At 57.4% G+C, this 11,368-nt stretch overlaps 1 long non-coding RNA gene across 1 annotated transcript; it reads right to left on the reverse strand.

Annotated features, from left to right (window-relative positions):
* Nucleotides 1-4,261: 4,261 nt before the first annotated feature.
* On the reverse strand, nt 4,262-10,925 carry LOC144738924 (uncharacterized). The gene is made up of 5 exons (XR_013589327.1): nt 10,824-10,925; nt 9,979-10,078; nt 8,791-8,865; nt 6,384-6,518; nt 4,262-4,336 (listed from the first exon to the last, which is right to left on the reverse strand). It is a non-coding gene; the product is annotated as an uncharacterized LOC144738924 (long non-coding RNA).
* Between the last annotated feature and the right edge of the window lie 443 nt (nt 10,926-11,368).

Here is an 11,368-nt window from a genome sequence, read left to right on the forward strand (position 1 = left end):
GTACAAACACACACAGACACACACGCAGTGGTACAAACACACACAGACACACACACAGTGGTACAAACACACACAGACACACACGCAGTGGTACAAACACACACAGACACACACACAGTGGTACAACACAATAGGTGGTGGTGGTGATGGTGGTGGTGATGGTGGTGGTGATGATGGTGGTGATGGTGGTGGTGATGATGGTGGTGATGGTGGTGATGGTGGTGATGGTGGTGGTGGTGATGGTGGTGGTGATGGTGATGATGGTGGTGATGGAGGTGATGGTGGTGGTGATGGTGGTGATGGTGGTGATGATGGTGGTGATGGAGGTGATGGTGGTGGTGGTGATGGTGGTGGTGATGGTGGAGGTGGTGATGGTGATGGTGATGATGGTGGAGGTGGTGATGGTGATGATGGTGGTGATGGTGGTGGAGGTGGTGATGGTGGTGGAGGTGGTGATGGTGGAGGTGGTGATGGTGGTGGTGATGGTGGTGGTGATGGTGGAGGTGGTGATGGTGGAGGTGGTGATGGTGGAGGTGGTGATGGTGGTGGAGGTGATGATGGTTGTGATGATGATTGAGTGGTTGTCCTCGCTATGGCAACATCTGTCTCCAATATTAAAACACTCAGAGACTCACACACACAGTGTACACACACACAGTGTACACACACACACAATGTACACACACACAATGTACACACACACAGTACACACACACAGTGTACACACACACAGTGTACACACACACACAGTGTACACACACACAATGTACACACACACACACAATGTACACACACACAATGTACACACACACAGTACACACACACAGTACACACACACACAGTACACACAGTGTACACCCACACAGTGTACACTACACAGTACACACACACACACAGTACACTACACACAGTACACTACAGACACACAGTACATAGACAGTGTCACAGTGAACCTTCCAGTCTCTCTCTCAACTTAAAACTTTAAAACGAACTGAGGGGGGCTCTTCGTGAATCGTACAGCTCTAAACATCATCGTAACCAGCTCTAAACATCATCGTAACCAGCTCTAAACATCATCGTAACCAGCTCTAAACATCATCGTAACCAGCTCTAAACATCATCGTAACCAGCTCTAAACATCATCGTAACCAGCTCTAAACATCATCGTAACCAGCTCTAAACATCACAATCTACCCAGTAACGAGCTCTTATCATCATCATCATCAGCACGAGTGCTCATCATCATCAGCACGAGAGCTCAACTCAGGGTGTAGTAGAGACTGGGGGGGGGGGGGTCAGATCTTAGCATCGTCATTGTACGTTCAGAAATTAACTAATCAGCATTAACATGAAACTCGGCTTAGCAAAAAAAAGTTTACTTCAACTTAACTTTTACACGGACAGACCAATACTATCACATAGACACAGACACACACACAGAGAGAGACACACACAGACACACACAGAGAGAGAGAGAGACACACACAGACACACACAGACACACAGACACACAGAGAGACAGAGAGAGAGACACAGAGGGAGAGACACACACAGACACACAGAGAGAGAGAGAGACACACACAGAGACAGAGAGACACACACACACAGACACACACAGAGAGACACACACAGAGAGAGACACACACACACACACAGAGACACACAGACACACACACAGACACATACAAAGAGACAGACACACACACAGAGACACACAGACAGACACAGATAGAGAGACACACACAGAGACACAGACACACACACACACAGATACAGAGGGTTTGCGAGCGTGCGAGTCACCTGACTAGTCATGTGACTAGCTCTTAACTAAAACGTAACTTAGATAATTCATAGCCCACTCAGCTACACAGCTAATTCATAGCCCACTCAGCTACCCAACTAATTCATAGCCCACTCAGCTACACAGCTAATTCATAGCCCACTCAGCTACACAGCTAATTCATAGCCCACTCAGCTACCCAACTAATTCATAGCCCACTCAGCTACACAGCTAATTCATAGCCCACTCAGCTACACAGCTAATCCATAGCCCACTCAGCTACCCAACTAATTCATAGCCCACTCAGCTACTCAGCTAATTCATAGCCCACTCAGCTACCCAACTAATTCATAGCCCACTCAGCCACCCAACTAAGTCATAGCCCACTCAGCTACTCAGCTAATTCATAGCCCACTCAGCTACCCAACTAATTCATAGCCCACTCAGCTACACAACTAATTGATAGCCCACTCAGCTACCCAACTAATTCATAGCCCACTCAGCTACCCAACTAATTCATAGCCCACTCAGCTACCCAACTAATTCATAGCCCACTCAGCTACCCAACTAATTCATAGCCCACTCAGCTAATTCATAGCCCACTCAGCTACCCAACTAATTCATAGCCCACTCAGCTACACAGCTAATCCATAGCCCACTCAGCTACACAGCTAATTCATAGCCCACTCAGCTACACAGCTAATTCATAGCCCACTCAGCTACACAGCTAATTCATAGCCCACTCAGCTACCCAACTAATTCATAGCCCACTCAGCTACACAGCTAATTCATAGCCCACTCAGCTACCCCTCAGCTACCCAACTAATTCATAGCCCACTCAGCTACCCAACTAATTCATAGCCCACTCAGCTACCCAACTAATTCATAGCCCACTCAGCTACCCAACTAATTCATAGCCCACTCAGCTAATTCATAGCCCACTCAGCTACCCAACTAATTCATAGCCCACTCAGCTACACAGCTAATCCATAGCCCACTCAGCTACACAGCTAATTCATAGCCCACTCAGCTACACAGCTAATTCATAGCCCACTCAGCTACACAGCTAATTCATAGCCCACTCAGCTACCCAACTAATTCATAGCCCACTCAGCTACACAGCTAATTCATAGCCCACTCAGCTACACAGCTAATTCATAGCCCACTCAGCTACCCAACTAATCCATAGCCCACTCAGCCACCCAACTAATTCATAGCCCACTCAGCTACACAGCTAATTCATAGCCCACTCAGCTACACAGCTAATCCATAGCCCACTCAGCTACACAGCTAATTCATAGCCCACTCAGCTACACAGCTAATTCATAGCCCACTCAGCTACCCAGCTAATCCATAGCCCACTCAGCTACACAGCTAATTCATAGCCCACTCAGCTACTCAGCTAATCCATAGCCCACTCAGCTACACAACTAATTCATAGCCCACTCAGCTACACAGCTAATTCATAGCCCACTCAGCTACTCAGCTAATTCATAGCCCACTCAGCTACACAGCTAATTCATAGCCCACTCAGCTACCCAGCTAATTCATAGCCCACTCAGCTACCCAACTAATTCATAGCCCACTCAGCTACACAGCTAATTCATAGCCCACTCAGCTACACAGCTAATTCATAGCCCACTCAGCTACGCACAGCTGAGATAACCTCCCTCCCAACTACCCACGTACCCAGCTGTTTGCCCAACACGTAGCCCCTCTCAGCTACCCCCAGCGAGCTGATGTCCCAGCTACCCCACTCAGCTACCCCCAGCTATATTATAGCTACCCAGCTACCCAGTATAGCCACTCAGCTACCCAGATACCCTCTCAGCTACCCACCCACGTACCCAGCTGTTTGCCCAACACGTAGCCCCCCTCTCAGCTACCCTCCCAGCTACCTGGCCAAGTCGTAGCCCCCTCTCAGCTACCCTCCCAGCTACCTGGCCAACACGTAGCCCCCTCTCAGCTACCCTCCCAGCTACCTGGCCAACACGTAGCCCCCCTCTCAGCTACCCTCCCAGCTACCTGGCCAACTCGTAGCCCTCTCAGCTACCTGGCGGCCAGCTGACGTGTGTAACCCAGCTACACAGATACCCTCTCCCAGCTACCCCCGGCTAGATCCCCCAAACCCGGGAAAGACATCTGACCCCCTTCGTGAGGTGGTGAGCGGGCGGGTGAGCGGGCGGGTGAGCGGGTGGGTGAGCGGGCGGGTGAGCGGGCGGGTGAGCGGGCGGGTGAGCGGGGTGGGTGAGCGAGCGGGCGGGGTGAGCGGGTGGGCGAGCGAGCGGGGCGATCACCTCAAACTCCGCTCACCTATCCCAACACGACTCTACATCGCCTCACCACTCTGCTCACCAGCCTCCACCCCCCCTTCCTCACCCTCCTCACCCTCCTCACCAATCCTAAGCACCAGGAGGCGATGGGTCCATGACCTCACCACGCCTCACCAAAGTCCACCACCTCCACCTCCTCCTCTACCCCCAACTCCACCCCCCCCCCCTCCCGCTAGCTTCAGATTCTGCTTCAGTACTTTGGGACCGCTGATCATGCCAGCATCTGCAAAAGAGAAATTGGGGTGAGTGAGTGGGTGGGTGAGTGAGTGGGTGAGTGGGTGGGTGGGTGAGTGAGTGGGTGAGTGAGTGAGTGGGTGGGTGGGTGGGTGAGTGGGTGGGTGGGTGAGTGGGTGGGTGGGTGAGTGGGTGGGTGGGTGAGTGAGTGAGTGAGTGGGTGAGTGAGTGGGTGGGTGAGTGAGTGGGTGGGTGGGTGGGTGAGTGAGTGGGTGGGTGAGTGGGTGGGTGAGTGGGTGAGTGGGTGGGTGAGTGAGTGGGTGAGTGGGTGAGTGGGTGGGTGAGTGGGTGGGTGGGTGGGTGGGTGGGTGAGTGAGTGAGTGGGTGAGTGGGTGGGTGGGTGAGTGAGTGGGTGGGTGAGTGGGTGAGTGGGTGGGTGAGTGGGTGAGTGGGTGAGTGAGTGAGTGGGTGGGTGGGTGGGTGAGTGGGTGAGTGGGTGGGTGAGTGGGTGAGTGGGTGAGTGGGTGAGTGAGTGGGTGGGTGAGTGAGTGGGTGGGTGAGTGGGTGAGTGGGTGGGTGAGTGGGTGAGTGGGTGGGTGGGTGAGTGGGTGAGTGGATGAGTGAGTGGGTGGGTGAGTGGGTGGGTGGGTGAGTGGGTGAGTGAGTGGGTGAGTGGGTGGGTGAGTGGGTGAGTGAGTGGGTGGGTGAGTGGGTGAGTGGGTGGGTGAGTGGGTGAGTGGGTGGGTGAGTGGGTGGGTGAGTGGGTGAGTGGGTGGGTGAGTGGGTGAGTGGGTGAGTGAGTGAGTGGGTGGGTGAGTGGGTGGGTGAGTGGGTGAGTGGGTGGGTGAGTGGGTGAGTGGGTGAGTGAGTGGGTGAGTCAGTGGGTGGGTGGGTGAGTGGGTGGGTGAGTGGGTGGGTGAGTGGGTGAGTGGGTGGGTGAGTGGGTGAGTGGGTGAGTGAGTGGGTGGGTGAGTGGGTGAGTGGGTGGATGAGTGGGTGAGTGGGTGGGTGAGTGGGTGAGTGGGTGAGTGGGTGACTGAGCGAGTGAGTGAGTGAGCGAGTGAGCGAGTGGGTGAGTGAGTGAGTGAGACACTAGGTGAGTGAGACACTGGGTGAGTGAGCGAGTGGGTGAGCGGGTGAGTGAGTGAGCGAGTGAGTGGGTGACTGAGTGAGTGAGCGAGTGGGTGAGTGAGTGAGCGAGTGAGCGAGCGAGTGAGTGAGCGAGTGAGTGGGTGACTGAGTGGTTGAGTGAGTGGTTGAGTGAGTGAGTGAGCGAGCGAGTGAGCGAGTGAGTGAGTAGTTGAGTGAGTGGTTGAGTGAGTGAGTGAGTGGTTGAGTGAGTGAGTGGGCGAGCGAGCGAGTGAGTGAGCGAGTGGGTGACTGAGTGAGAGAGTGAGTGAGCGAGTGAGCGAGTGGGTGACTGAGTGAGAGAGTGAGTGAGCGAGTGAGCGAGTGGGTGACTGAGTGAGTGAGTGAGTGGTTGAGTGAGCGAGCGAGTGAGTGAGTGAGCGAGTGAGCGAGTGGGTGACTGAGTGAGTGAGTGAGTGAGTGGTTGAGTGAGCGAGCGAGTGAGTGAGTGAGCGAGTGAGCGAGTGGGTGACTGAGTGAGTGAGCGAGCGAGTGAGTGAGTGAGCGAGTGAGCGAGTGGGTGACTGAGTGAGTGAGTGAGTGGTTGAGTGAGCGAGCGAGTGAGTGAGTGAGCGAGTGAGCGAGCGAGTGAGTGAGTGAGTGAGCGAGTGAGTGAGTGAGTGAGTGAGCGAGTGTGAGCGAGTGGGTGACTGAGTGAGTGAGCGAGCGAGAGTGAGCGAGGTGAGCGAGTGGGTGACTGAGTGAGAGAGTGAGTGAGCGAGTGAGCGAGTGGGTGAGAGAGTGAGTGAGCGAGTGAGCGAGTGGGTGACTGAGTGAGAGAGCGAGTGAGCGAGTGGGTGACTGAGTGAGAGAGTGAGTGAGCGAGTGAGCGAGTGGGTGACTGAGTGAGTGAGTGAGCGAGCGAGTGGGTGACTGACTGAGTGAGGTGAGCGAGCGAGTGAGTGAGTGAGTGAGCGAGTGGGTGAGCGAGTGAGTGAGTGAGTGAGCGAGCGAGTCCAAACGCTCACCACGAACGAGGCGAGTGGCAGGCAGGGTCACATTCCGTAGTAGAGTGAAAGGCGATCCTTCAGCGGCGGTGGGAATTGATCCGAAAATCGCCTCCAATTCTCCTCCCCGACCTGGTTCTTGAAGCCATGCAGGATCTGAGACACGGTGAGACACGGGGAGAGAGACGCGGTGAGAGAGACACGGGGAGAGAGACACGGAGAGAGACACGGTGAGACACGGGGAGAGAGACGCGGGGAGAGAGACACGGGGAGAGAGAGAGACACGGTGAGACACGGGGAGAGAGAGACGGGGAGAGAGACCCGGAGAGAGAGAGAGACACGGTGAGACACGGGGAGAGACACGGGGAGAGAGACACGGGGAGAGAGACCCGGTGAGACACGGGGAGAGAGAGACGGGGAGAGAGAGACGGGGAGAGAGACACGGTGAGAGAGAGAGACACGGTGAGACACGGGGAGAGAGACACGGGGAGAGAGACACGGGAGAGAGACCCGGTGAGACACGGGGAGAGAGAGACGGGGGAGAGAGAGACGGGGAGAGAGAGAGACACGGTGAGACACGGGGAGAGAGACACGGGGAGAGAGACACGGGGAGAGAGACACGGGGAGAGAGACACGGGGAGAGAGACACGGGGAGAGAGACCCGGTGAGACACGGGGAGAGAGAGACGGGGAGAGAGAGACGGGGAGAGAGAGACGGGGAGAGAGACACGGTGAGAGAGAGAGACACGGTGAGACACGGGGAGAGAGAGACGGGGAGAGAGACACGGGGAGAGAGACACGGTGAGAGAGAGACACGGTGAGACACGGGGAGAGAGACACGGGGAGAAAGACACGGGGAGAGACACGGTGAGACACGGGGAGAGAGAGACGGGGAGAGAGACACGGGGAGAGAGACACGGGGAGAGAGACACGGGGAGAGAGACACGGTGAGAGAGAGACACGGTGAGACACGGGGAGAGAGAGACGGGGAGAGAGACACGGTGAGAGAGACACGGGGAGAGAGACACGGTGAGAGAGACACGGGAGAGAGACACGGTGAGAGAGAGACACGGTGAGACACGGGGAGAGAGAGACGGGGAGAGAGACACGGTGAGACACGGGGAGAGAGACACGGGGGGAGAGAGAGAAATCCAGTATCCAGTGGGTGAGTGAATGGGTGAGTAGGTGAGTGAGTGAGTGAGTGAATGGGTGAGTAGGTGAGTGAGTGAGTGGGTGAGCGAGTGGGTGAGTGAGTGAGCGAGTGGGTGAGTGAGTGAGTGGGTGAGTGAGTGAGTAGGTGAGTGAGTGAGTAGGTGAGTGGGTGAGTGAGTGGGTGAGTGAGTGGGTGGGTGAGTGGGTGAGTGAGTGAGTAGGTGAGTGAGTGAGTGGGTGAGTGAGTGAGTAGGTGAGTGAGTAGGTGAGTGGGTGAGTGAGTGGGTGGGTGAGTGAGTGAGTGAGTAGGTGAGTGAGTGGGTGAGTGAGTGAGTGGGTGAGTGAGTGAGTAGGTGAGTGAGCGAGTGGGTGAGTGAGTGAGTAGGTGAGTGGGTGAGTGAGTGGGTGGGTGGGTGAGTGAGTGAGTGGGTGAGTGAGTGGGTGAGTGAGTGAGCGAGTGAGTGAGGTGAGCGAGTGGGTGAGTGAGCGAGTGGGGTGAGTGAGCGAGTGGGTGAGTGAGTGAGTGGGTGAGTGAGCGAGTGGGTGAGTGAGCGAGTGGGTGAGTGAGTGAGTGAGTGAGTGGGTGAGTGAGCGAGTGGGTGAGTGAGTGAGTGGGTGAGTGAGTGAGTGGGGTGAGTGAGTGAGTGAGTGGGTGAGTGGGTGAGTGAGTGAGTGGGTGACTGAGTGAGTAGGTGAGTGGGTGAGTGAGTGGGTGAGTGAGTGAGTGGGTGAGTGAGTGGCGAGTGGGTGAGTGAGTGAGTGGGTGACTGAGTGAGTAGGTGAGTGGGTGAGTGAGTGAGTGGGTGACTGAGTGAGTGAGTGAGTGGGTGAGTGAGTGAGTGGGTGAGTGAGTGGTGAGTGGGGTGACTGAGTGGGTGACTGAGTGGGTGAGTGAGTGAGTGGGTGACTGAGTGAGTGAGTGAGTGGGTGAGTGAGTGAGTGGGTGAGTGAGTGGTGAGTGGGTGACTGAGTGGGTGAGTGGGGTGAGTGAGTGAGTGAGTGGGTGAGTGAGTGAGTGGGTGGGTGACTGAGTGAGTGGTGAGTGGGTGAGTGAGTGGGTGACTGAGTGGGTGAGTGGGGTGAGTGAGTGAGTGAGTGGGTGAGTGAGTGAGTGGGTGGGTGACTGAGTGAGTGGTGAGTGGGTGAGTGAGTGGGTGACTGAGTGGGTGAGTGGGTGAGTGAGTGAGTGAGTGGGTGAGTGAGTGAGTGGGTGGGTGACTGAGTGAGTGGTGAGTGGGTGGGTGAGTGGTGAGTGGGTGAGTGAGTGAGTCGCTCACCTTGTAAAACATCTCCCTCAAGTCGTCCTTGGGATTGATCCAGGATGCCACCGCATCACAGAAGAAGATGAAGTCCTGGGAGAGAGAAGCCACTCAGTCACCCACTCAGTCACCCACTCACCACTCACTCACCCACTCACTCACCCACTCAGTCACCCACTCACCACTCACTCACACACTCACTCACCCACTCAGTCACCCACTCACCACTCACTCACCCACTCACTCACCCACTCACTCACCCACTCAGTCACCCACTCACCACTCACTCACCCACTCACTCACCCACCCACTCACTCACTCACCCACTCCACTCACTCACCCCACCCACTCACTCACTCACCCACCCACTCACTCACTCACCCACCCACTCACCCACTCACCCACCCACCCACCCACCCACTCACCCACCCACTCACCCACCCACCCACTCACTCACCACTCACTCACCACTCACTCACCCACCCACCCACCCACCCACCCACTCACCACTCACTCACCACTCACTCACCACTCACTCACCCACCCACCCACCCACTCACTCACCCACCCACTCACCCACCCACTCACCACTCACTCACCACTCACTCACCCACTCACTCACTCAGTCACCCACTCACTCACTCACCCACCCACTCAGTCACTCACCCACCCACCCACCCACTCACCACTCACTCACCACTCACTCACCCACCCACCCACTCACCCACCCACTCACCCACCCACCCACCCACCCACTCACCCACCCACCCACCCACCCACCCACTCACCCACCCACTCACCCACCCACCCACCCACCACTCACTCACCCACCCACTCACTCACTCAGTCACCCACTCACTCACTCACCCACCCACCCACCCACCCACTCACCACTCACTCACCCACCCACCCACCCACCCCACCCACCCACCCACTCACCACTCACTCACCACTCACTCACTCACTCACCCACTCACTCACCCACCCACCCACCCACTCACTCACTCACTCACCCACCCACTCACTCACCCACCCACCCACTCACTCACTCACCCACCCACCCACCCACTCACCCACCCACCCACCCACTCACCCCACCCACTCACCCACCCACTCACCCACCCACTCACCCACTCACCCACTCACCCACCCACCCACCCACCCACTCACCCACCCACCCACCCACTCAACCACCCACCCACCCACCTGCACCACACCACTGGGGTTCACTCCGATCATGGTGCAGATGCCGCGGAAGGCAGAGTCCTTCTCCTCGTTGTCACGGATATTGCGTAGCGACGTGCACCTGGTGACAGTCACACACACAGTGAGTGGTGAGTGGGTGGGTGAGTGGGTGGGTGGGTGGGTGAGTGGGTGAGTGGGTGGGTGGGTGGGTGGGTGGGTGAGTGGGTGGGTGAGTGGGTGGGTGGGTGGGTGGGTGAGTGGGTGGGTGGGTGGGTGAGTGGGTGGGTGGGTGAGTGGGTGGGTGGGTGGGTGGGTGGGTGAGTGGGTGGGTGAGTAGGTGGGTGGGTGGGTGAGTGGGTGGGTGGGTGGGTGAGTGGGTGGGTGGGTGAGTGGGTGGGTGGGTGGGTGAGTGGGTGGGTGGGTGAGTGAGTGGGTGAGTGAGTGGGTGGGTGAGTGGGTGGGTGAGTGGGTGGGTGGGTGAGTGGGTGGGTGAGTGGGTGAGTGAGTGGTGAGTGGGTGAGTGGGTGGGTGGGTGGGTGGGTGGGTGAGTGAGTGGGTGAGTGGGTGAGTGGGTGGGTGGGTGGGTGGGTGAGTGGGTGAGTGGGTGAGTGGGTGGGTGAGTGGGTGGGTGGGTGAGTGGGTGGGTGAGTGGGTGAGTGGGTGGGTGGGTGGGTGAGTGGGTGGGTGGGTGGGTGAGTGAGTGGGTGGGTGGGTGAGTGGGTGGGTGAGTGAGTGGGGTGGGTGGGTGGGTGAGTGGGTGAGTGGGTGGGTGAGTGGGTGGGTGGGTGGGTGAGTGGGTGGGTGGGTGGGTGGGTGGGTGGGTGAGTGGGTGGGTGGGTGAGTGAGTGGGTGAGTGGGTGACTCACCAAGGACGGATGAACTGTTGCAGGTTGGGTGCCACCTCTTGTGGACAGACGTAGCCCAGCCTGCCAATAGTGATCGCTACACAGGCAGATAGACACACACACACACGCTCACTCACCCACCCACCCACCCACTCACTCACCCACCCACCCACTCACCCACCCACTCACTCACCCACCCACTCACTCACCCACCCACTCACTCACCCACCCACCCACTCACCCACCCACCCACCCACTCACCCACCCACTCACTCACCCACCCACCCACCCACCCACTCACCCACCCACCCACCCACCCACTCACCCAACCACCCACCCACTCACCCACCCACCCACTCACCCACCCACCCACTCACCCACCCACTCACTCACCCACCCACCCACTCACCCACCCACCCACCCACTCACCCACCCACCCACCCACTCACCCACCCACCCACTCACCCCACTCACCCACTCACCCACCCACCCACCCACCCACTCACTCACCCACCCACCCACCCCACTCACCCACCCACCCACCCACCCACCCACCCACTCACCCA

This window comes from Lampetra planeri, unplaced genomic scaffold (genome assembly GCF_965212315.1).
Source record: "Lampetra planeri unplaced genomic scaffold, kcLamPlan1.2.h2 scaffold_1225, whole genome shotgun sequence".
NCBI lineage: Eukaryota > Metazoa > Chordata > Hyperoartia > Petromyzontiformes > Petromyzontidae > Lampetra > Lampetra planeri.